This window comes from Oreochromis niloticus, linkage group LG3 (genome assembly GCF_001858045.2).
Source record: "Oreochromis niloticus isolate F11D_XX linkage group LG3, O_niloticus_UMD_NMBU, whole genome shotgun sequence".
NCBI lineage: Eukaryota > Metazoa > Chordata > Actinopteri > Cichliformes > Cichlidae > Oreochromis > Oreochromis niloticus.
Genome location: NC_031967.2, coordinates 58,197,892 through 58,222,721, shown reverse-complemented (window position 1 = coordinate 58,222,721; position 24,830 = coordinate 58,197,892). Strand labels below are relative to the sequence as shown.

The 24,830-nt window shown below is 41.4% G+C and overlaps 1 long non-coding RNA gene across 1 annotated transcript; it reads left to right on the top strand.

The window, feature by feature from the left end:
* LOC109200233 (uncharacterized) lies at positions 1–13,652 on the top strand. The gene is made up of 3 exons (XR_002060423.2): positions 1–160; positions 9,309–9,414; positions 13,487–13,652. It is a non-coding gene; the product is annotated as an uncharacterized LOC109200233 (long non-coding RNA).
* Positions 13,653–24,830: the final 11,178 nt, after the last annotated feature.

Sequence of the window (24,830 nt, the reverse complement as noted above, 5' to 3'; positions counted from 1 at the left end):
AAGGGGGCGGAGCAAAGTGTGTGTACAGGAGAGGAGTGGATAAGAGAGCTGCTTTTTCATGAAACGGGGGTAAAGTAGTAAACCTACAGGAACATATACCACTACCAACGTTTGGATATTTCTCTCTATAGTTTCTCTCGGTTCGTGGGCTCATCTAAAGGTAAGCACCGAGGTAACTTTAATGCGGGTTCAGTTTATGTTGAGTTTACCTCTGTTGAGAATAACAGATTGCTTGGTATACACTGGAGTTAGATTGTAGAGTTTGTGATTGCTTGCAACATTATGATATGGCGGTTGTTAAAGAATACATATAGAAAGAATACATATAGAAAAATAGTCTTTGAATATCAACGAAAGGATGGGGTGCAAGGTAGGAGAACAGCCAACCCCCACCCACAGGACAGGAAGCCACAGGTTCAAGCCTGGGAGAGGGCAACCCCAGGGTGAACAACAGAAAGAGTAGTGGAAACCTACTGAGAAGGGGTGCTAAAAAAGACGTCTGATTTTGGAAGTAAAAGTCTAGAACACCAGATAGCATCAGAAAGAGTCCGTGAAGTCGGCGTAATTTAACATGTCCTGGGTGAGGTCTCTTGCTGCTCAGTGTGCGCAGTGTGAGAGGCGGCATACAGTGCGATTTTGGGCTCATTTTGAGCCGATTTTTCAGTCGTGCGACTGTTTTGTTGATGGACCCGAGTTTGGCCTTCACCGTGTGTCGTGCATCGTGTAGTATACGTGGTCTAACGAGAAGCGATTAACACCTCACGACCAACTCCCGATCATCAATCGCTTGGTCGTGGTTTGAAATCCTCATGTCCTGAGGGTGTCACGGCAGTCTCTCACGCTGCGCACGCGCAAACACAGAAATGAAAGTGAAAAGAGCAGCATTTTGGCAAGCTCATCTGAGCCTTTTCGATGTAGCATTACAAAATTATCACGACCACAACAACCGTGAAAATAGTTGGATCTACATTGCTGCTCAATCACAGCTGCTTGATCAATGTTTTTCATTATCAATTTAGCAAAGTTGATGATGGTGGTGTGCGTGTCTGTGTGAGTGAAAGACAGACAGGGAGAGAAAACGACAGAATTTGCATTATAGCCTTAATTTTATGGACGCACAGTGTGAGCACTCAGGTCCCATCAGAGCATAGTGTGAGACCCTGCATGACCGACGAACTTCTAATCCCTGCAAGTCAATCGTGCAGTTTGAGCAAAACAGTGGCGTGTCTAGAAAGTTTTTGTTGGGGGGTCCAGGTAGGGGCACAGATTTGGAGAAGGGTGGCAGATGTAATTGGCAGATAATGTTAAAAAAAAATCTACCAACCGTTAACCATAATTCTATAACCCTATAAACCTAATAACTGAATGTGCTTTTAACTCTTATTAGAATGAGATTTTAACCACTACGGTGCAAAGTTTTTAGATACTGATAATGTACAAGAGATACAATCAGTGCTTTATCAGTGTTTATTCAGCATTCAAGGACAGCAATATTTGCATAGTATTTTTAATGACATATAGGGCACATATGTTTTGGGTAAAAACATTTTTGAATATTAAAATACAACATTTTTAACATACAATTGGCAAATTAGCCAATGCAAAACTTTATCTGCCTATTAAAAAAAAGAAGATAATCTTCTCACAAACTGGTGTTTGATTTTGAAACAGGAAAAAAGTGGGGAAACAAATTAAAAGACTAACATTTGAATAAAACCTGAAAGCAAGTAAATACTTTCTATGCTGCCTTATGGTAAACTTTGGTAATACTGATGTATAAAGAACAACACTAGCTGGTGATGAAATACAGTCAGCTGCCATGGTGACACTCCCAGTATTAACCTGCAGGGCTGGACTGGGACAAAAAAATTGGGCATTTTGACTAGAGACCAGCCCACCAGGTATTAAAGCCATAAAGCCTTTGAATGAAAACAAACGCTGTTGTGACAGTGATGTACACTGTCTTTTTGGTATATGTATGATTTCTATACAATTTACGTCAGATAAAAACTTTGTTTGCAAGATTCAGATAATTATTTATTAAAAGCTAGATATTTTAAATGAGAATAAGAAAAAGTATTTCTTTGTGCCCCCCTTTCCCTGTTAATGCCCTACATGGCCCCCCTGGCAAAACTTTGCTAGACCCGCCCCTGCACAGTTACCAGCTGTCAGCTACGTAGAAAAGGATCCTGGTGTTATTTGTCTCTCAGAAACAGTTCCTAACTTCCCTTCAACTTATTCATGTCACCTAAAAGGTAAACCTGTTTCTCCATCACATGTTCATCTCTGATGATTCAGTAAGGACATCTCCTGGTTTCATCTTCTTGTTTCCCTCTCACCACATATCCAGACCGACATCATGACCAGGAGCTTTTACAGCTGTGGCCCCAGCAAACATCAGCTGATACTAGAAATTAATATTAAATAAATTCTAACAACCAGTGGCGGTCCTAGCCTGTTTGGCGCCCTGGGCGAAAACTCCTCCTCTTCTTTTCTCTTTTTTCTAAACTGAGCACCTGATGGCTTTGAACTTTTCTTGTCCATCTTCCGTTGGTTTTAATTTTGCACTCCAGTATGAACACCCATCCCTCAACCAGAGGATCACCACAACATAATCTAACAGACCTACACCTTAGTTCACAGATTCACTTTGTCTAGGGTGCATTTCTGAGATTTCACACAACCCAGGATTCAAATCATGAATACATAATGGGCTTGGACTTACAACATTATGAATGAAATGTGCTCTATTTGGAAGCAGCAGGTCTCCCTCCCCTTTCGACGGGTTATGTGTGAGACTTTAAATCATCAAACTGTAAATTATAAATTTTAAATTGTTATTGAGCCCTTTACCCCTGGTCCTAAATTATATATTTATTTTCTTACTCTTCTTATATTTATTGTTCGTTTACTTGCACTGCTGTAACTGGAGCCTCGTCGTCTCGTCTCTCTATACTGGACTGTATGTAGCGGAGATGACAATAAAGTTTACTTTGACTTCAGCAGCGAGCAGGCGCACCGAGGGCTCTCGCGCTCACTTTTTTATAGAATTTTGAAAAAAACATCGCTACAAATTATAAGTCTGTATCATAATGTCTGGTGTTTTCGTGTTTGTTGGTTTGTTTTTATTTTATTTTGCGAGTTGGCTATTAGACGCTGCTCCAGCCAGCCAGAGAATCCCCCGCCACCCTGCCCTCTCCTCCCTGTACAGCAAGCAGCAGGCACACCTCACAAACGGAGGGCGCCCTTACTCCCAGCAAATGGGCGATAGAAAACCGATTGGTGCCTACGACATTCCCAATATGTGCTGGCTGCCGTCGGGGCAGCATGAGTACGAGCATTTTTTTTTTTTTTCCGATGCCCGTGATGCCGCCCCCCATCACAATGCTGCCCCGGGCAACCGCCCATGTCGCCCGTATCTAAAACCGCTACTGCTAACAACAGCTAATCAAGCTTAAACGTGCTGCTGTTGTTTAGCGCAACCTCCGCTGGTTTCCTCTTTCTGGCGCAAAATGGGCGATAAACAAACAAGAGAGAAAAGCCGATCAGCTCATCATTGATCAGTTTCATGATTGAAGTAGGAACAGGAGAGAGAGGGGGGAGAATGAGAGAAGAAGAGGCAGCTGTGCAGGGTAATGACAGAATAACTCCAATTTCATTCTAGCTGAAGTACGGGACAAACTGCGTCTCTTCTGAGTAGGGCTGCCACAAACAATTATTTTGATAGTCGACTAGTCACCGATTATTTTTGCGATTAGTCGACTAATCAGATCATGCATCCGTTGGACGAAAAACGTACAGCTTATTGCACCAGCATGCATCTGCTCTTATATAACTATCATTAGCTTACAGCTTTAAGTGTTTAAGATATGTGCTAACTAAAAATAAAGACAAGATGATAGTTTATTAAATTTTAATTAAATTTGCAGATTGTTTCGATGAAGTTTAATAAACTCCTTGCTATCTAAAATATAACAGGACACCGGAGTATATTCTGGAGCATCTCACTTCTGATAACCAGTTGACTGCGTGACGTTTATTCAGCTGTGTAAAAACTATAACTTTAATCTCAGCCAAACCGATTTACTCAGGAACAAATTAAATACTAAAAAAGCCAAACAATAATTTTTTTAAGTTATCTAAGTGACTTATGTATGTTAAAGCTGAGTAGCGAAAGACGGTGGTGGGTTTGAAAGCGATTTGCGATTTGAGTCTGGTGTTCTCACGGGCGCTAGTGAGCCTTGCCCCTGGCTAGCTATTGAGCTAGTAGTTAACAGACGTCTCCGAAAATGTCGGAGCGCTTTTGAAAATATGTGGTGTCTTGATAAACTGAGCTACGGTGGCCCTGAAGTGCAAACCACAAAAACAAATCACAAAACGCACAACAAATTGAAAAGCGCAAAAACAAATTGAAAAGCGCAACAACAAATCACTTAACGCAAAAACAAATTGAAAAGCGCAAAAACAAATTCACTTAACGCAAAAACAAATTGAAAAGTGCAAAAACAAATTGAAAAGCGCAAAAACAAATCTCTTAACGCAAAAACAAATTGAAAAGCGCAACAACAAATCACTTAACGCAAAAACAAATTGAAAAGCGCAAAAACAAATTCACTTAACGCAAAAACAAATTGAAAAGTGCAAAAACAAATCACAAAACGCACAACAAATTGAAAAGCGCAACAACAAATCACAAAACGCAAAAACAAAAACCAAACCGGAAGAGGTAGGTACCAATGCTGCAACAACAGGCATCACTGATTGGATGATGGATCCGGTAGCCTTTTGAACCGGAAGTTGTTCTGCCGAACGTGGTTATGAGAAAGAGCAGTCAACGGCTGTATCCCAATTCAGGGTCTGCAGCCTTAAAGTACGCAGCCTCAACGATCCTCAAGGGCCACGTACTTAAAAACGCTAAGGCCGGAAGTGCGAGGCTTGTGAAATGAGACGGTCTAGCCTCCGTTGCGCTGCCCAGGTTGCCTAGCAACCATAACACCAACCGCTGGAAACGTTTCATACAGCTTTGACGGAAATGAAGGAGAACATATTTTGTTCGTGTGTTTGTTTCTACACGAGCTTTGTGTAATTTAATACGTATCTGAGGCTGAGACCACAGGACTGTAAAATATGATTGCTGGCCTTCATATCTGTACTGAACAGTCATTTAAGATTAGCTAGTAAATAACAATTAGCTAATGTTGTTCATGAGACTAAAGTCAGTGTAAATATGATATGGCCAATATCATAGTTATTATATTAATCACAAGTTATTACAGCAGTGAGTTTGAACTCTCAAATCAAATCACTTCTATTGTCACATCACATGTGCAGGTACACTGGTACAGCACATGTGAGTGAAATTCATGTGAGTGAACTCTGTGTCTAATACTGAGCTTCAGTAAAGATTCAAGTTGCAGTTATTTATATGTCCTATCACCTTAAATCTTCACTCAAAGACACTCAAGTATCTTTGACAGTGTATATGTAGATGTATCATATATAAGAGACAAATATTGTCCGTGTAATATGTTGGCATTACTAAATTTGGCTCAATGCTTACATATATGTGTAAAAAGAAAATGTACGAGCTGTGATAACTGTCTGATAGAATGAAGAGTAGACTGATATATTGAATATTCCTTTATTGGGTGAGAAAATCAGACCATGTCATAACTGCTTTAAGTCATACAGAATAGATATCAGAGCCATAAACAGGCCGACTTCTGCTAAATGGGTCAAACTGGGCAGAAAGTATACTAACACATAACATCCTTATAGAATATGATGTAACACTATAGATCAACTTACCTCAGAATATATAAAGCATATAAACAATTACAGCAATATGATGCAACAAACACAGCAGTGCTACTAATCCAAAATACTCAAAGCTTCATAGAACTGAAACAAACATTTATTTTTAGCTCCATTCTGCTGCTGATACATACTTTAGGTTTCTGAATATTAAACTTGTTGCTGCCTTTCATAGTGTGTAACTTGAAGGCCCTGAGTACTTTCTTCCACACTGAAAACACTGGGATGATAACATTATTTGAACATTACCTAATAAGACTGATTCAGGACAGACAGTTAGTTATTTTAAACTTTCCTAGCAGTCCTTCACAAACAGGGAACAGTCTGTCTATTCTCTCCATCTGTCAGCTGCTGCTGGCTCTTCCTCCTCCTCTTCCTCACACACTGCTGAGTTTGTCCTGGTGGATCATCAGGGGTGCAAAGCCTCACAGATGATGTGCAGCAGTGGGTCCCTCAGTCTGTCCTCACTCTGGACACTTTCAGTTGTCACACATGGAAATCAAATGTGTGATAAGCTGCAGGATTCAAACACAAGTGTAACTTATAAATACATGTTCATACTTTTATTCCACAATCAGAGAGAAAGAAACAGAGAGCGAGTGCAGGACAGACAGACAGGTGACAGTCTCAGGTGTATACACTGCTACAAAACAGCACAAGAGAAGGAGGATTTAGTGTTTGTGTTATTATGAGTGCTAAACAAGAAGAGTTCCCAGATGGTCCAGTGGACACATGTGTGACTCCTGTGATTAAAGCATCTTTCTTTCAGCTTAACGAGTGAACCGTCAGCTCGTTCAAACACACGTTAAAGTCCGTTTGGCTCGACACCACCGAACAGAGGCAGCAATATAACATAGCTAACATTAACAGTGCAGTGAATCCTGCTTGTGCCGTCATATTCAGGACTGCAAACCGAGCAGCATCACTGACTTTCAGCTTGTTGTGTTTGTGGATATATGACTGACTTTAATTATCCATAAAATCATCACATTCTCTGTAAGATTAAGGTCAACTATTGTATTATTATATTTTAAATGCTTTAAAACAAAGTAAACGCTGAAAGTACAAACATCGCTAATGGCAAATAACTTTGCCGACATGTGGCCAACAGTAGTGTTTTAATGTTCCTCATTATTAAACATTTGCACATAAAAAAGTGACATCATATTCAGTACTTACGTTTAACAGTTTACTCTTCGGCCGCTACGCTTCTGCCGTCTGCGGCAAAATTATCCACAGTGACTGCTGCGCTATAAATTGTGGGATATGTTGGGCCACGAAGTCTACACCGCCACAGCCTTAAAATTCAGGGAAATGAAGGCCGAATTTGAGGGCCGCGTTTCGAGCAGCCTTTGAATTGGGACAGCCTTCGGCGCGCCGCTGTGACGTAATCGGCCTAAAAATGCAGCCTTTAAGGCTGCAGACCCTGAATTGGGATACAGCCAACATGTTTTGTCCAAGTTGTGGAAAAAAGTTGGTAGAGCAGTCACCAAACTTCCAAACAGAACAACTTCCGGTTCAAAAGGCTACCGGATCCATCATCCAATCAGTGATGCCTGTTGTTGCAGCATTGGTACCTACCTCTTCCGGTTTGGTTTTTGTTTTTGCGCTTTTCAATTTGTTTTTGCGTTAAGTGATTTGTTGTTGCGCTTTTCAATTTGTTTTTGCGTTAAGAGATTTGTTTTTGCGCTTTTCAATTTGTTTTTGCGCTTTTCAATTTGTTGTGCGTTTTGTGATTTGTTTTTGCGCTTTTCAGTTTGTTTTTGCGCTTTTCAATTTGTTTTTGCGCTTTTCAATTTGTTGTGCGTTTTGTTTTTTGTTTTTGTGGTTTGCACTTCAGGGCCACCGTACTGAGCAGATATTTGAGGTTTACACAGTTACATTCTCGCCTGAAAATATGTTAAACGTTTATTTTGTGACCCAGAAAGAATAATAACAGTAATATTAAAACTAACTAGCTGCCGCCATTGTTGGAAACTGAGCTGGGCTGCGCTATGAATCTGGGACAGAGCTACTTCTTCTTCTTCGGGGTTTAATGGGAGCTGGCATCCTTGTACATGCAGTGCTGCCATCTTCTGTTTCAGTCCGTTATTACACTCTTAAATCCTACTACTTATTCCTGCGTCTTTTGTGATCTTACAAAGCTTCAAACTACGCGTTGACTATTAAATCAGTCGTCGACGATTTTGATAGTCGACTAATCGTGGCAGCCCTACTTCTGAGCTCAAAACGAAACGTGTAATATTTTATCTGAATGCAGGACATTCCATTTTTTACAGGACGGTTGGCAACTCTACTAACTAACCTTATGAATAAAAAAAAAATTCAACATCAGTAACATCATAGCACCCACCCAGCTGTATAGAAACTCCGTCATGCTAGCTAGCAAAGCTATTATGAGTTATTGTAACTGACTGTAAAAAGTCAGCACAACGAAAATAAACTCCACCTAAACTTGGTTTATATCTGACCCAGATAGACTGCAGGTTATAACTTCTTATCTGAAGCTCAGTTCACCTGACACTCGGACTGGCAGTTGCCTCGGGTCTCTCCTCCTCCTGCCTCCCCTTCCCTCATCCACCTGCTGGCCTCTGTGGAAGCTCCACGATAGCCACCACCAACCAACTGAGTTATTTTTACACATCGGCCAGCATCTGGCCAATCCACCACCTCTCATTGTTCATGCCGTTACAAAAGAAATAAATAAATAAGTCATCAGCCCACCAGGCAAATGCCCGGTATGCCCGATGGCCAGTCCAGCTATGTTAACCCCCCCCCCAACCAGACTGGCCACCCCAGGTGCCACCCCGAAGCTAAAACAATAAAATTCAATAAAATATCAAATATCAAACCGCTGGACACGCCACTGGAGCAAAAGCAAAAGTGTAAAAGTGATCGTACCTCCTGTGGCTAGGTGCTGTGGAGGTTCACTTCGTCTTGACCCCACAGATTCTTTTGATATCCCAGCTGGAGAAGAAGGCTCAGATGAGACTGAAGTATTTTTCATCAAAACTTTATTACCAATGCGCATTGATCCCACTAGATGCGGTCACAGCAAACACCAAGTGGATCTGAGGTGTACTTCTCATACACACACCTTTATATCCCAATTCAGGGTCTGCAGCCTTGGAGGACGCGCTTTATGTGGGCCTCGTCCTCGAAGACCAGAAGAATTGTTAAATTGAATGGTCTGGCCTCTGTGGCGTTGCTCAGGTTGCCTAGCAACCATGATACTAACCGCTGAAAACATTTCATACAGGGTGTAGCATTCCCTGGGTAAAGGCGGTGATATGCAAGGGGGGGGGGGGTCAGTGGCTTTTTCCCTTTCAAGTTCTTGTATGCAACTGATGACTTTGTTTTTGTAGTTGCTACTGAGGTTTTACCTTGAAGCTTCATAGGTATTGTTGTCACTGAGGAGTGTAGTAATGTTTATTTGCCCTGCTTCTTTTTGTCAGGGATAAAATAGATATATATATATACTTTTTGTGTCCCAGCTGAGTAACAGGAGGAAAAGAGTCTGGTAGAGCAACAGAGGAACAATTTCAGCCATTTGGACTCAGCTCAGCCACTACAGAGGAAAGAATGACTTCAACACAAAAGGTGAGAAAAATATCACAGTTACACTGTTATTGAAACTGTGTGCACAGCTGGTTGGTTTTTAAAACATTGGTTAACCAAGCTTTAGGCTACGTCCATACTAATGCATTTTCGTTTGAAAACACATAGTTTTCGTTCATCCTAGTGCAAAGACAAGTGAAAGCGGAAAAAAAGAACAAGCAATATAAATATAAATAATAAACAATATAAATTTGGCCAACGATAGAGATTTTGACTATATCACTCTATCGCGATAGTGCATGTTGATGATGTCATCAAGCTGCGCCTGTTTTGGTCGAAAGCATCGCAGCGGCTAAAACCATTATCATCTGCAAATTATGCCGGGCGACAGTCATAGCAAAGAGGCGAAGCACTTTGAAATATGGGAAAAGCCAAAAACTGCGCTTCCTCCACTCCCGTAACATTGATTCATTAATTTGTCCCTAACCACCAGAACTTTTATCGAGTGGAAAAAAAGTTGGCATTCACCCTCCAGCTTCACTGTGCTAATGTTATGCTAACATAGCTGTGTCACTAGCAATCACGTAGCACAACATTATATACCATGTAGTCCAGCTGTACGTTTTAATTAGTTTCAAAAATCTCTGTCAGAACATGGTATGAAATGTTTAGGTGGAAACTAGCGAGCTAACTTCCTGTTAACTTCTAACTCCGTTAAATTTAATAAATTTTGTTTTCACGGATGCATGGATGTTAAACTTAATTGTTACACCCGATAAAGCAGCAACTCTACAGTTCGCATACCGCCACAACAGGTCCACTGATGATGCCATAGCCCTGACACTCCATGCTGCCCTGTCACACCTGGAGAAGAGAGACACGTATGTGAGAATGCTGTTTGTAGATTACAGCTCAGCATTCAACACCATCATTCCCTCGAAGCTGGACAGGAAACTGCAGGATCTAGGACTGAGCAGCTCCCTCTGCAGCTGGATCCTTAACTTCCTGTCTGACAGACGCCAAGTGGTCAGACTGGGCAGCACCACCTCATCCCCCATCACACTGAACACTGGTGCTCCACAGGGGTGTGTACTGAGCCCTCTCCTGTACTCACTCTACACCTACGACTGCACGGCCACTAAAAACTCCAACATCATTGTGAAGTTTGCGGACGACACTACAGTGGTGGGTCTTATCACCAACGGTGATGAGACGGCCTACAGGGAGGAGGTCAGTGCCCTGACCCACTGGTGTCAAGACAACCATCTCACCCTCAACGTCGCAAAGACAAAGGAGTTGATAGTGGACTTCCGGAGGTGCAGAGGAGTACACACCCCCATCACCATCAACGGGCCGCTGTGGAGAGAGTGAGCAGCTTCCGCTTCCTTGGTGTACATCTGGCTGAGGATCTTACGTGGTCAGTACACATAGACAAAACAGTGAAGAAGGCGCAGCAGCGCCTCTTCTTTCTCAGGAGACTGAAAAGATTCGGCATGAGCCCCCGCATCCTCAGGACCTTCTATCGCTGTGCCATTGAGAGCATCCTCACTGGATGCATCACCACCTGGTATGGCAACAGCACCGCCTACAACCGCAAAGCTCTCCAGAGAGTAGTGCGGTGTGCTGAACGGATAATTGGAGGTGAGCTTCCCTCCCTCCAAGACATCTACAGGAAGCGGTGCCTGAGGAAAGCGGGGAGGATCATCAAGGACTCCAGTCACCCCAGCCACAAACTGTTCAGACTACTTCCATCAGGAAGGAGGTTCTGCAGCATCCGGTCCCGTACCAGCAGACTGAGAGACAGCTTTTTCCACCAGGCCATCAGACTGCTGAACACGTCATAGACACCTCACCCTCACTACTGGAACTTCAACATTATGCACTCCATACTGTACATTAATGCCACTGTTTTGCACATACCAACCTCTGTATATTTTATATATCTTATTTTATTGTTTACTTTATTTCATTTGTAAAACATGTATATACACACTATATACACACACACACACACACACACGTAGAAAAACATATTTAGTACACACGTTCAGTAATGTATATACCTTTATATATTGTACACATATTTATTACTTTTTAGATTAGCCATTTTTATATTTGCTTGTTTTACGTTATTGTATTTTTGCACAACTCTGTTGCTTGAGAAGCTCGCACACAAGAATTTCACTCACATGTATTGTACCAGTGTACCTGCACATGTGACGTGACAATAAAAGTGATTTGATTTGACATTGATGATTTAATTAAAGATGAAAGAATTTAGACCGTTTTTAGCTCTTAGTGTTCGTTTGACATTGTGACCTGAAGAGGGTGGAGTTTTGGACCCAGATTACTCCGCGGAGCTCACTACGGCAGCCGTAATGCTCTGACAATCCATCAAGCAGTGCGGCTTACCAAAGTTGTACTAAAACATTTTTAACAGATTTCTGCACGCCAAAATCGGTTTGAGGTCAGTAAGCACAACCAGAATTCATACATAAGGCACACTCTCGATTTTTGAGAAAATTAAAGGATTTTAAGTGTGCCTTATAGTGTGGAAAATACATTATACAGAAGAAAATAATATATCGCGATATATATCATTACCGCACGTGCTTCAAATTATATCGCAATATGGATTTTAGGCCATATCGCCCAGCCCCACACGTATGCTACAAACTTTACCCGAGTCATTTAGACAGCTGTTAGCACAAGATTTTACTTATGGGGACCTGATATGTTTAATATACTGCTGAGAATATACCCCAGAAGAAGCGTATAGTATTTTGGAAGGAGCCATTTCTCTGTTATAAACTGTCTTTTCCAAAGATGAGTGATTTCTCAATCAGATAGATTTATTTTACTTTTTAATTATTTTGTTGCTTCAGCAACATTACATTTAAAAACTGTACTTTTGAGTTAAAATATATATTTATAATTTTAATAAATGAAAAATTAAAAAGGCATGAACATTTTTTGTATCGAAAAAATATCAAACCGTGACACCAAAGTATCGAACCGAACCGTGAATTTTGTGTATCGTTGCACCCCTAGTAAATACATACTTCTTGTTCATGTTTTACTATTGAAAAATACACTTATTAGCCATATGTGAAACTAAAACCTTTATGTGAAATACAAACATCTGTCAGAAAACAACAAGATGAGAAAAAGGGCTGTTACCATAAATGGCCATGAAACAGATTTAACACAGATAATTACTCTTCCATGCCCGCTTCTTTTTCCGCAGTCTACTGCGTGCCTGTATTTGAGCCTTCAATTTTGTCGTAATTACTAGTTTTGTGAGGTCGTCCTGTGGGGGTAGGCCATGTTGTCTGCAGCATACTGACCATTGGGGCGGTCCAATATTTCGGCGTATGTGTTCTGGATCGTCTCCCAGTCAATGTTCTTCCTTGCTTTGGAAACCTTGTACACGTTGGTGACTCGGAGCAGCAACTCCACCTCATAATCAGTCCACTTGAGAAATTCGGTGTTTTGTCTCGCCATTTCACCGCCACTTTTCAAAGAGCCAGAATGTAAATAAACGGTAGAGGGAAATGACGCAGGTCGAGTCATCTTGCGTTTCACGCATGCGCGGAACTTCAACGTCAGGGTTTTTGGTCGTTTTAGTGTGAGCCCGCAACTCTTTGAAAAAGACTGAAAGTGCTAGTGTGAATGCGGAGCGTTTTCAGACAAAAACACCTATTTCAAATCTATCCGGGCTAGTGTGGACGCAGCCTTATGTTTTCCATCCATATATGGCTCCTCCATATATACAGAATCTACATTTACAAACAAAAACCACAGAAGTTACAAGAAAATACAAAGAACATATTTTATCAGCACACACTGAAAAAACAATATCATTAGTTAGACTCAAAAAAATTTTATGAAGTAAAAGATTTTCTCCGCTGATCAATATTTCTTCAATAATGTCATTTAAATTACAACTCTCATTGTAGCACATCATTGTAATGTCATACTGTCACCAGAAGGTGGTGCTCACACACCTACAATGTGTTTGTTGACATATTTAATTCCACTAATGGAGGGAGTTTCAGTTTGTTCCATGACTGCATTTCACTCACTGCCTCTGTTTGTATCTCTGTCACTGCAGGACCAACGTGGAGCGAGAAGTCAGTGCTCTCAGGAGGCTGACAAACCTCACAGAAGAAAGGGAGAGAAAACATACAGCTGTGATAACTGTGGGAAGGATTTTATGCGGGGTGGAGACTTAAAAAGACACCAACTCATCCACAGTGGACTTAAACCTTACAGCTGTGATGAGTGTGGAAAGTCTTTTACCCGGGATGGAGACTTAAAAACACACCAACTCATCCACAGTGGACTTAAACCTTACAGCTGTGACTTGTGTGGAAATTCCTTTACCCAGGCTGGAGGCTTAAAAACACACCAGCTCATTCACAGTGGAGTTAAACCTTACAGCTGTGACTTGTGTGGAAAGTCTTTTACCCGGGCTGGAGCCTTAAAAACACACCAACTCATCCACAGTGGAGTTAAACCTTACAGCTGTGACTTGTGTGGAAAGTCTTTTACCCGGGATGGAGGCTTAAAAACACACCAACTCATCCACAGTGGACTTAAACCTTACAGCTGTGATGAGTGTGGAAAGTCTTTTACCCGGGCTGGAGGCTTAAAAACACACCAACTCATCCACAGTGGATTTAAACCTTACAGCTGTGACTTGTGTGGAAATTCCTTTACCAAGGCTGGAGCCTTAAAAAGACACCAACTCATCCACAGTGGACTTAAACCTTACAGCTGTGATGATTGTGGAATGTATTTTACCCAGGCTGGAGCCTTAAAAAGACACCAACTCATCCACAGTGGACTTAGACCTTACAGCTGTGATTTGTGTGGAAAGTCTTTTACTCGGGCTGGAGGCTTAAAAACACACCAGCTCATTCACAGTGGAGTTAAACATTACAGCTGTGACTTGTGTGGAAAGTCTTTTACCCTGGCTGGAGGCTTAAAAACACACCAACTCATCCACAGTGGATTTAAACCATACAGCTGTGACTTGTGTGGAAAGTCTTTTAGACTGGCTCAAAACTTAAAAACACACCAACTCATCCACAGTGGAGTTAAACCGTACAGCTGTGATTTGTGTGGAAAGTCTTTTAGCCATTGTCAAGGCTTAAAAAAACACCATGTCATGCACAGTGGAGTTAAAGAGTACAGCTGTGAGTTGTGTGGTAAAGCTTTTGCTCAAAGGCACGACTTACAGAAGCATCTAGTTACCCACTCTGGAATTAAGGCGTACAGCTGCGACCTTTGTGGGAAAAGGTTCAGCAACAAACACTACCGAAATATTCACCTGCGGATTCACACTGGACATGATGTTTACTTCTGTGATCAGTGTGGGAAACTGTTTACAACAGAAGCACAGTTAAAAATACACATGTTTAGCCACACTGAGGAGAGACCTTATAAATGTGACCTGTGTGAGAAGACTTTTAAATCTCCACATCACCTGAAAAAACACCAACGGATCCACACCAGCAAGTAACTCTACAAGTGCAGTTACTGTGAGGTATGTATTTATGTTTTATCCTGTAATTTTAACCTGATTTTTTGGACGAGCCTGATCAGAAAACCTGATATGAAACCTGACCTGATGAAAATATTGAATGAACTGTTTGGAAAAAGTAGAGTCACATTTTGCCAAGTATGCTGAGTGTTAAAATGTAAACAGTAAAATGTAATTGAACGTTGGCAGAGATGGATCCAGTTCTCAGCCCTGTCGTCACTGTGGTGGTGGGAAAGAGTTTCTTTGTAACCTCTGAGGAAATACCTCCAATCATCAACGGGACCTAAAACCACATCAACGTAGACACACTGCAGACAAAATGAACTACTGCAAAGAATGTGGGAGAGGCTTCCACACACCAAGTACATTAAAAATACATGAACTCTTCCACAGTGGAGTCAAAAAGCACATATGTGACCAGTCTGGGTCATCCTTCACCACTGCACGTGAGCTTAAAGAAAAAGCAGAAGCGAATTCACACAGGAGAGACACCATACAAGTGCAGACACTGTGACAAAAGCTTCTCACAATCAGGTCATCGTAACAAACATGAACGTACACACATGGAAGTGAACTTCAGCTGTGACCAGTGTGACAAGAGCTTCAGGAATCTCAGTTCATACTCCGAACACAAACGATTCCACACTGTAAATAAACTGTTTCACTGTTACCAATGTGCAAAAACATTCACTTCATTATCTGCTCTGTGCAAACATCAGCCTGATCATGCAGGACTGAAATCACTGGATCACAATGAATCTGAAGAGAGAGAAAGATCCTCTTCTGGTTTCAGGGTCAGACTTAAAAACCTTGAGATCAGGCTCCAGAGTTCAGATGGAATCTCCTGTAAAGAGTGTCAGCTGATGTCACACTTGGATCTGATGAGGTAGCTCTGATTTCTGGACCTGCAGTGAATAATCCTGAATGTTACGTTTAGGAAGGAATGTATAGTAGGAATGTCTTTTTTTCTCTTTGTTTAACCAAACTGGTATTCTATCAAAAATCACATATGGATATGTAAATCATTTCTTTTATTTGAGCTTTTTTAGCTTTTCCAAAATTAACTTATTTTTTATGTATTCATTGCATGTTTCACCTCAGTTAAATTTCAATTCTTCATTCATATTTAATCTTTTGCTGTGGTAAAATCTTCTCTTAAATCATTTTTCTCCCAAAACTGCAAATTATTACACAGCAGTTGCTCTTAAAACTTCCAAAATGAACTAAATCTGTCCACCAGTTTTGAAACAACAGCTGCTGTGACTTTATGTCCAGAAAAAAGAAACTCAAGCTGAACTGGTTTTGGGCTGTACTTCCATGTAATTCCATGGGTTTTTTTTACCAGAAGATGGAGCAGTGAGGCTGTGTAACCTTAATTTAATTAGGGAAGGAACACAATATTCACAGTGGCAGCAAAGAACTGTTAAATGTTAAAAACAGCAGCACACATCAGGACCATTTTAAAGATCACATGTGACTACTTTTAGTTAATTCAAATCCTATTAAACATCTTTTTTTTGGCTCCTCCTTTCACTTTAGTGTATTTACTGTATCCTTTGTTTGTCCACGTTGTTTTTTAATGAATTCATTTTGATCCACATGTTCTGTGGTTGTTTTCCTGTTGATCTGAAGTTTGTATTATGAAATCCTGATAATGTTAAAGCGTTAGTTATATTTGATGAACTCTGTGTAAAGTTTATCTTATTAAACAGTTTGGTGTGAAAAATAAACAAATGGTTTCACAACAAGTAGTTTGAGCCATGATTTCAGATTCAAACTAATTTAAATGTTTTTAGTGGTACATGTGGAGGTTTATCAGAGGAGGAGACTTGGCTGCTCTCGGCACGGTACATGCAGCTCATTAAAAACCCTGAAATGATCTTAAGGAAAAGATGTTTGATTTTTCTTAAAAACAAGATGTGGGCATGAAGTTTTCAGACAGTGTGTTTAAGATGCTTTGTGATTAACATCTCACACATTCCAATAAAGCAGATGTTCCTGCATTGCAACAGTAGTTTGCAGATGTGTTCATTCCCCCGACCATCTGCAAGACTCTCATGCAGCACCAATTTCAAACGCAGCCTGGTGTGAAAGTGCGTTCATGGCCCTACAGGTTGCCTGAGCACAAGAGACAAATTGTGCAAAAGGAATTGGCTGAAATGGTGAAAATGCTGTTATCATAGGATGAAATGAGGATTTGTTCCTCAGTGTTTGGTCTCCTATCTGTTTGCCAGATGATTTGTCCCAGCTGTTGAGAGGGGCCGGTTGTCTTTAAGGTGCTTCCAGGTAATTAAGAAGTGAGCGCAGGGTTTTATACGGTTCTGTGATGATTGTCACAAAGTGAAGGTCTCATGGTTTGATCCTTATCCCATGCCCCGGGTTGACCTGACTGTATAAGCGTCATAAAAACAAGCAGTGCGCTTGTTTTTATGATGTTGGATTTAACTAACGCCTACTGGCAGATTCCCTTGTCTGCAGAGGCCAAAGACAAAAACGTCCTTCTCTACTCTGTATGGTTCGTACTATTCGTCACACTTCTGTTAGGCTTGTTTGAAGCCGCGGGCATTTTTCAGCACCTCCTGTAGCGATAGCTGCGTCCTCACACTGCATATGACTGTGAGGCAGGGGCGATCGTGGCTCAAGGTACAATGTAGCTTGACATCAAAATGGGTGAATGACTGGATATGTAAAGCGCTTTGGGGTCCTTAGGGACTAGTAAAGCGCTATATAAATACAGGCCATTTACCTCACACTGCATATGCTGTTTGCTACCTGGATGATGTTGTCATTCATAGTGATACCTCGTTGGAGCATGTGCAGTGGGTGGTCACGGTCCCGAAAGTGTGTGGTTGGATGGAGGGACCTAGAGTATTTGGGTGCAATTTAGAGCTGGGCATGTGGATCCACACGTAGATAAAACAGCAGCCATCGCATCCTGCCTTTGTCCCAACGCAAAAAAAACCATCCTGGTAATAATGAATTACAATAATTCCGACTAGAAGTAAATGCATGAACGAGTTTTTCAGCATCACTCTGAGACAGGATATTTCTGATTTTAAAGATATTGCAGCAATGGAAGAAAGCAGTCTTAAATATTTGCTTTATATTTCCATATTTCCTGGTCAAAATGACTCTAAGATTCTGTATAGTGTTACTTGAGGCCACGGTATTGCATCCAGAAAAGGATAACATCCTTATGTTAAAGGAAACTTGTACCAATAATATGTTAAAGGAAACTTGTATTCTTATATTACTGTCTGTACTCTCATAGTGTTTAGCTTCATTTAAACTTAGTGTGTGTGTATGACATGAGGAGTATGATTGAAACCATAGGGAGGAAGCTGCACAAATAAAAGTAGAAATGTTCAAGGCCACATACAGATATGGCCAACGAACTCACCGAACTCACGTATCTTCAGTCTCCATATCTTAAGTCTCCATATAGGGAGTTGTTTTTCATACTTTGTATGCTAAGAATATGATACAAGCTTTTTGCCTATATAATAAAGAACACACAGATGCCTCGGCGCGGATCCTCCGTGACACGTCTTGTACACGTTGCTGTGTGGAGACTGTGTTGGGGCATTGGCCATGTACATGTAAAAAGCGCTGAGTCTGTGTTTCTTGCCTCCTGAGTTTTCTCTTAACACCTTAGTTGTTGATAAAATTGGCACAGAGCTTCCCCCATGCATTACCAAAGATTTACATCAAACTCATCCCATTCTTGATTGCTTTAATGAACATTTTTCATTGTCACAGTTTGATACTGATGATTTCTTGTGAACACTCCTTTAGTTTAAACCCAGTGACAGTATGAAGTTATTATGGTTTTTTTCATGTAAGTATCTACACTTATACTATCTATCTATACTTGGTCTGCATCCTTCGAGGCCCCATTTGAAGGCTGATTTCGTCACAACATAGGCCAGAATTCATAGTGCAGTGGTGGCTGTGGCTATTTCAAAAAAACAAAAAAACAAAACAAAACAGCAGACGGCAGAAGAATAAACTTTTAAAAGCAAGAATTAAATTTTAGCCACTTATATATCTGCGAAGAACGTTAAAACATTACTGTTGGCTACATGTCCACAAAGTTATGTATAGGGGTCAGTTGTGATTATCGATTAAAATCGGTTCTAGCTTGGATAACTTGATATCGATTCATTAAAATCCTGAATTGATTTCTTAATATAAATTTATTTTGACCAAAATGCCAGAATTTCAGGTTAAATCTCACAAAATTTTAACAAATAACAACAACCAAACAGCTGAAATAGTAAATGAGAGCAGGACCTCGATTCTGCACAAAGACGTAAACACAAAGCGTGGATCCACCGACAGATCAGAATCAGCGAGATGTCGCCTTTCTCTCCCGACAGCATGGACACGGTCGGGGCTGAAAGCCGACAGCTCGCTGATGTTTCGGTGGGTCCGTGCTTTGTGTTCACGCCCTTTTTCCACTACATTCCGAAGCTGCAGGTTTCATTTCTCTCCAAACAATATTGACTAAACCAGCAGCTAAAGAAGATCCAACCCTTCACGTAAACATTGTCATGAATTCCCTCTTACTTTTGCTGTTTTGCTTCCACAACAATAAAATCACACTTCATGCACAGCTCTTTCTCTCTCTCTCTCTGTCTATGTGTACTTCAAGAACAGTTTCTCGTCAAAAAAAATCTGTTTTCTACATTATTCGCTTGTTTATTACGCATAAGTCTGCCGTTGTTTACAGCGCTGTCAACTGCTGTTTTTTTCCTGTTACTTACTTCTGAAAAGAAAGTCTCATTTCTGCTGTTCAATAGGATACTAAACAAATTCAAACTTTTTAAAATGTGCGAAATTTCAAAACGGAATATATATGGAATATCTGTCCATGCAGACAATATTGATTTGTAACTTAAAATTTGTGATTTTAACTAATAATCTAAACTTCTTTATTTGGAGCACAGATCTACAAGAAAGATAAGTTACTGAAACGTGCTTGTGCATTCCTTATCACTCTTTGGCAATATTGTGAGTAATGTCAAACTTAAACATCATCTCGGCCTCCTGATCTGTTTCCTGCTGCCTGCCACTGAAGGCAGTGGGGAGAGGTAACAATCAGGCAGTGCATTTACCGCGGCATGTAATGTGTTATCAACCTTTTCATCTTTTCTCATTACCCACAGCTACATCCACTTCTGCCGGGCTTAGGCTACTCACTAGGGCTGAGTATCGTCACTGATTTCTATAATCGATTTGATTAAATTCAATTTTGACTCAGACAGTTTACCAGCTTGAGAACCAAAGGTCCAACTGTAGGTAACACCTCTTATAAGAGGTTAAGAGAGACAGCATCATTTGAAAATTGTAAATTTTTTTCCAGTGAAAAAAACTTTCTCAGGCTGCAGAGAAGAGCTTGATAGAGTCGGTATGTGGTGCACTGAGAGGAAAGTTAATAGTTTTAAATAAAACATGCAAGTTGTTACAGTTTCACACAATAATGTCAAATAACTGTTTTGTGTTTTTGTTTTTTTGTTTGTTTGTTTTTTGACGCTAACAGTCTTTTAGCATATGGAATGACACTTGTAAATTGTCCTTTTTCCACATGTGCTCAGCTCAACGGCACTCGTGTCTGACAGCTCGGGTCGTGTCGTTCAGCCAGGGCTCAGATTTAGTTTTAGAATGCCTGGATTTTAATGGAGCCATGTCCAAAGCAGTCTGGCAGGTGGAATAAAACCATGAGCTCAGTTCTGTGGTCTGGCTGCATAAAATCTCTGGGATTTTGCAGTTCTGGTTAAAACTGTTGAAAACTGCTCAGCAGTGGAGGAGTTAAAAACTCGTCGAGCAGCACTGTGAGTTTAACTGAGGTACAGGCAAGAGGAACTTCAAACATCACAGCACTGTGGTCACAAAACACAGCATCACAGATCTCTACATTAAAAAAAAAAACAAAAAAAACCCAAAACACAACATGAGATAAAACAAGATCAAGTGTGTGTCCACGTTCATGTGTGGGACAGCACACTTAAAAGCCCTTTGCATATCAGGACAACACACATGGATATTAAAACCCCCAACAATAGGAACACGATCTTATTTTGGCATGTATTCAGCCAAGATGTCAGCAAAGTCCTTTACAAAGTACTTATTGTATTATGTATTTAATTTTATATGTTATAGAAGTGACAGATTTATAAAGCGAGGCAAATTATTGTGATGTCACAATTGCAGGATGATCTACTAACAGTGTGCTTTAATCTCTCTATGAAGAAGTCACTCCAGTGCAGTAAAAATCAGCTGGAGAGCGAGAGCTATGGAACACCAGGACTGCCATAATGAATTCATTAAATACACCATTAAATAATTAATTAAATGTGGTAATAATTATTTAAAATCGGAAATAATTAATTACATAAATAGTTACGACACATGTAATTAATTAATATTTTACACATTTTATTGACATATTTAATTAATTAATTACACAATTATTTCCACATTTAAATAACTGTTTAATGGTGTATTTAGTTAATTCATTTTGGCACAGTTGACTCCTTCAGGTCTCACCATGAAATAATTTTATTTGTCAACCTCACCCATCAAACTTTTGACTTATCGAGTCAAAACCATTGCTTTGGCCTGGTGGCCATTGTTTTTAGCACACAACAACCGGCATGTGGAAACTAACAGAACTGAACTTTGAAAAACCCTGTTTGTGTGTCACCAAATACCGTCTTAAATTATTTGTAGCCGAGAATGTAGTGGTTTAATCTACAGCATAAAGAACAAAAGAATATATCAGTCTAACGCAACACTGTAACAGAGATGAACGTGTCATTTTGTCGCAGATCAAAGTGGAATGAAAGTAATTGGTTGAACAGATGTTCGTGATCTGTGTTTTCTCCATTTTCATCAGTGTATGAGACTCAGCAGCAGATTAGAATAAAAGTTATACATTTAATAAATCACCAAATGAATACATGATCGAACCTGTTCCGACAATTTGAGTTTGTATTCCCTCAGCTGCAGTGCGTCAGCCGGATGCTGGAGTGGGTGAGCATCTTTGACAGTTCTAGCGTTAAGCCAGTGAAAGTCATTACAGATTCTCAACTCACCGGACGTCTTCCAAACTAAGACCAGTGGTGATGCAAACTCACTGCAAGACTTCCGAATTATTTCTCGTTCCTCCATGTCATTCAGAGCCTGTCTTAGTTTTTCCATAATGCGTCGGCGGCACACATTGGCATGGCAACCGGAATGGCTTGTCGTCCACAACTCGAATTCGATGTAGGCAGCCGTTAGCCTTGCCGCAATCCAGCTTGCCTCTCGAGAAGATAGACTCAAACTGGGCTATGAGGCCAACCAGTTTCTCTCTGCCAGCCGGCAAAACTGCACATGAATCAATGCCGATATCAGACAGCCCCAGATTTTGCAGTACTGCATGTAAGTTGCTACAACCACTTGTCACCTCCTGTGAGGGTGAATCATCTGGCAGAGTGGAAACATTGGTGACTAGACTCTGCTTATCATGGCGCCAAGCTGAGCCAGTAGACTGTTGCATGTTCTGTTCCAAGTAGGAGCCATTGGGGGTTAAAATTCTGCACAGGGGGACACGTCAGCCAGCTTCATGTTCCGTTTCAGGGTTATCGGCTTGTCAAAGGGATTCAGCACTTTCACAGGGAGCCAGCCATCACTGTTTAGATGCGCTACAGTTCTCCCAACCATAACTGACCTCGGACCAGACCTCGACCCAATGGGCTCTACAACTACAGCACTGCCCACCTCCCCACTATTCACTAGCTGCAGCCTGCCCCAAACCAGGTGTTCTGTCAGGGGCTCTAATGTTACAGCTCTCTTTAGCTTGACAGTTCTGATCTTATCACCAACATGCCCTGGGGCCACCACTCCTGACATTGAACTCAACAGATTTTTATTAGGCTGTTCTTCAACACTCAGAGTCTTGCTGCATTCCTCTCCTAAATCTCCCTCTCCCCTCAGGCGATTACCCAGATATCTCATTAGGTTACTGCCCAGAATGAGGTCCTCACTCTGCCCTGCGACCACCAACATTGGCACAACTTTGCAACCATACATCTCCACCGTAATGTCACACACACCTGATGGAACTGTCCTCGAACCACCACAGCCAATCAGGACAACATCAGTGGGTTGCAAGGTGGGGGTCTGCAGCACTGCATGATGTAATAGTTGGGGCATCATATTGGTACTGAGGGTGCAGGCCATAGAGCCACTGTGAAGCATGGCTTTAACAGACACTTTGCCACACAGGGTCACATTTTCATAGAACAGCTCATCATGCTGTTTTAGTCTGTGTGTGTTCTGAAAAATCGGTCGCCGACTTAACTGGTGCTCCTCACAAACAGTGTGGTATACAGATTCTAAATCATCAAAATCACCCGTTTTTGGGGGCAATTTCAGGCCTAACACTTGCCCCCTCCACATGTAGGCCATCTAGTTTCCCAGCTCCTGGGTGGCTGGTTCAGGCCCCCTCACTTTGACAGACACGGCCCTGGGGCATTGAGCCCGTGTGTGGTCGCCAGCATGGCAGATGAAACACAGCTGATGGGCTCTACAGTGGTAATATGTAGAGCGTTCACTGTCACCACAAATCACGCAAGGCACGATTTTGTGTGTTTGGTTCCAGGGGGCCCTTACATCATCGTTAGCAGGCAGCTTTGCTTGTCGAGGCTGTCGCTCCAGGACTTTCTCTAACAGGGCTATCACATGATCAAGAGGATCAGTAGATGGTTGTGCATTAAAGTCGACAAGTGGTGCTGAGGTAGAGGTTGATGATGGTGTAATACACTTACTGCTGCATGTCATCTGCTGCACATTAGGACTCACCTCCTGGTGCTGAAAACTCAAGGCACTGACTGCACTAAACTGAGGGGTGCACTTCTGGTCCTTGCCATGCTCCAGCAATTTCTCGTGCACATCAGCAACCGTCCACTGCTGCAGGGGCTTGCACTTGAAAATAAGAGACAGTTCTGAGTCTGGGCAATGACGGATAAACATAGCAGTCAGCTCTTTTGTCAGATATGCAAAGGACTTATTTTGTCTCTTCAGACAGTCTTCTGTCACCTCCATTGCTCTGTTCAACCTGAGCCAGTAATCAAACGGTGTTTCACCGGAGTTGGGTAGTCTTGCATAAAAGTCAGCTAAAGGCATGCTTGAACAGGCAGTGTCACTAAAGTGCTGCTTTAAGATCTCAAAAATGGGCTCTGGGCCCCTCTCAAGACACACAGATGGCTTACTACGTATGCCCACCTTGACTATTTCTCGTGCCCTCCCCAGCAGTTTACTTGGCACATCATCAGCTTGTTCAGCAACTGGTACCCCTCTTCTCTTAAAAAAAGTCATCATCATTTCCTCCCATTCCTGAACACTGCATGTATCACAGCCATCCCCTCTAAAACACACAGGTTCTTTAACATCAGACTTTACAATCACATTCTGAGGGTCCTGATAACACATTATTGGCAGACCCAACAACGCTGTTTCCCACTCCAAAGCCCAAGCGAGATTCAAGACAAGAGGCAATGCTTTCCCCAATAGAAAACCCAATTTGCGTTGCAATCTCTGCATAAAGGTTCTCTTTTGTGGGACTGGTTTCTGATGTAGCATTTTGTAGATCATCACAGTTCACTTCAATAGGGCTTTCATTTAACTCAGTAAGGACAGGCTTAGGTGTGGATGAAACTGGAGCTGTCACCAACCTTGATCTGCCTCTGCCAAATGACTGCAGAGGGGTAAAACCAACTGACCCCCTTCCCCTGCCAAAACTGGGAAAATCTGCCATGGCTCAGCAATGTATCTCTTCTTTTTTCTTTTTTTAAACTCTCCAAAAAAAAAAATAAAGCACAGAACCCCACCCCGATGTCTCTAAAGAACGCAGAAAATGGCGGGA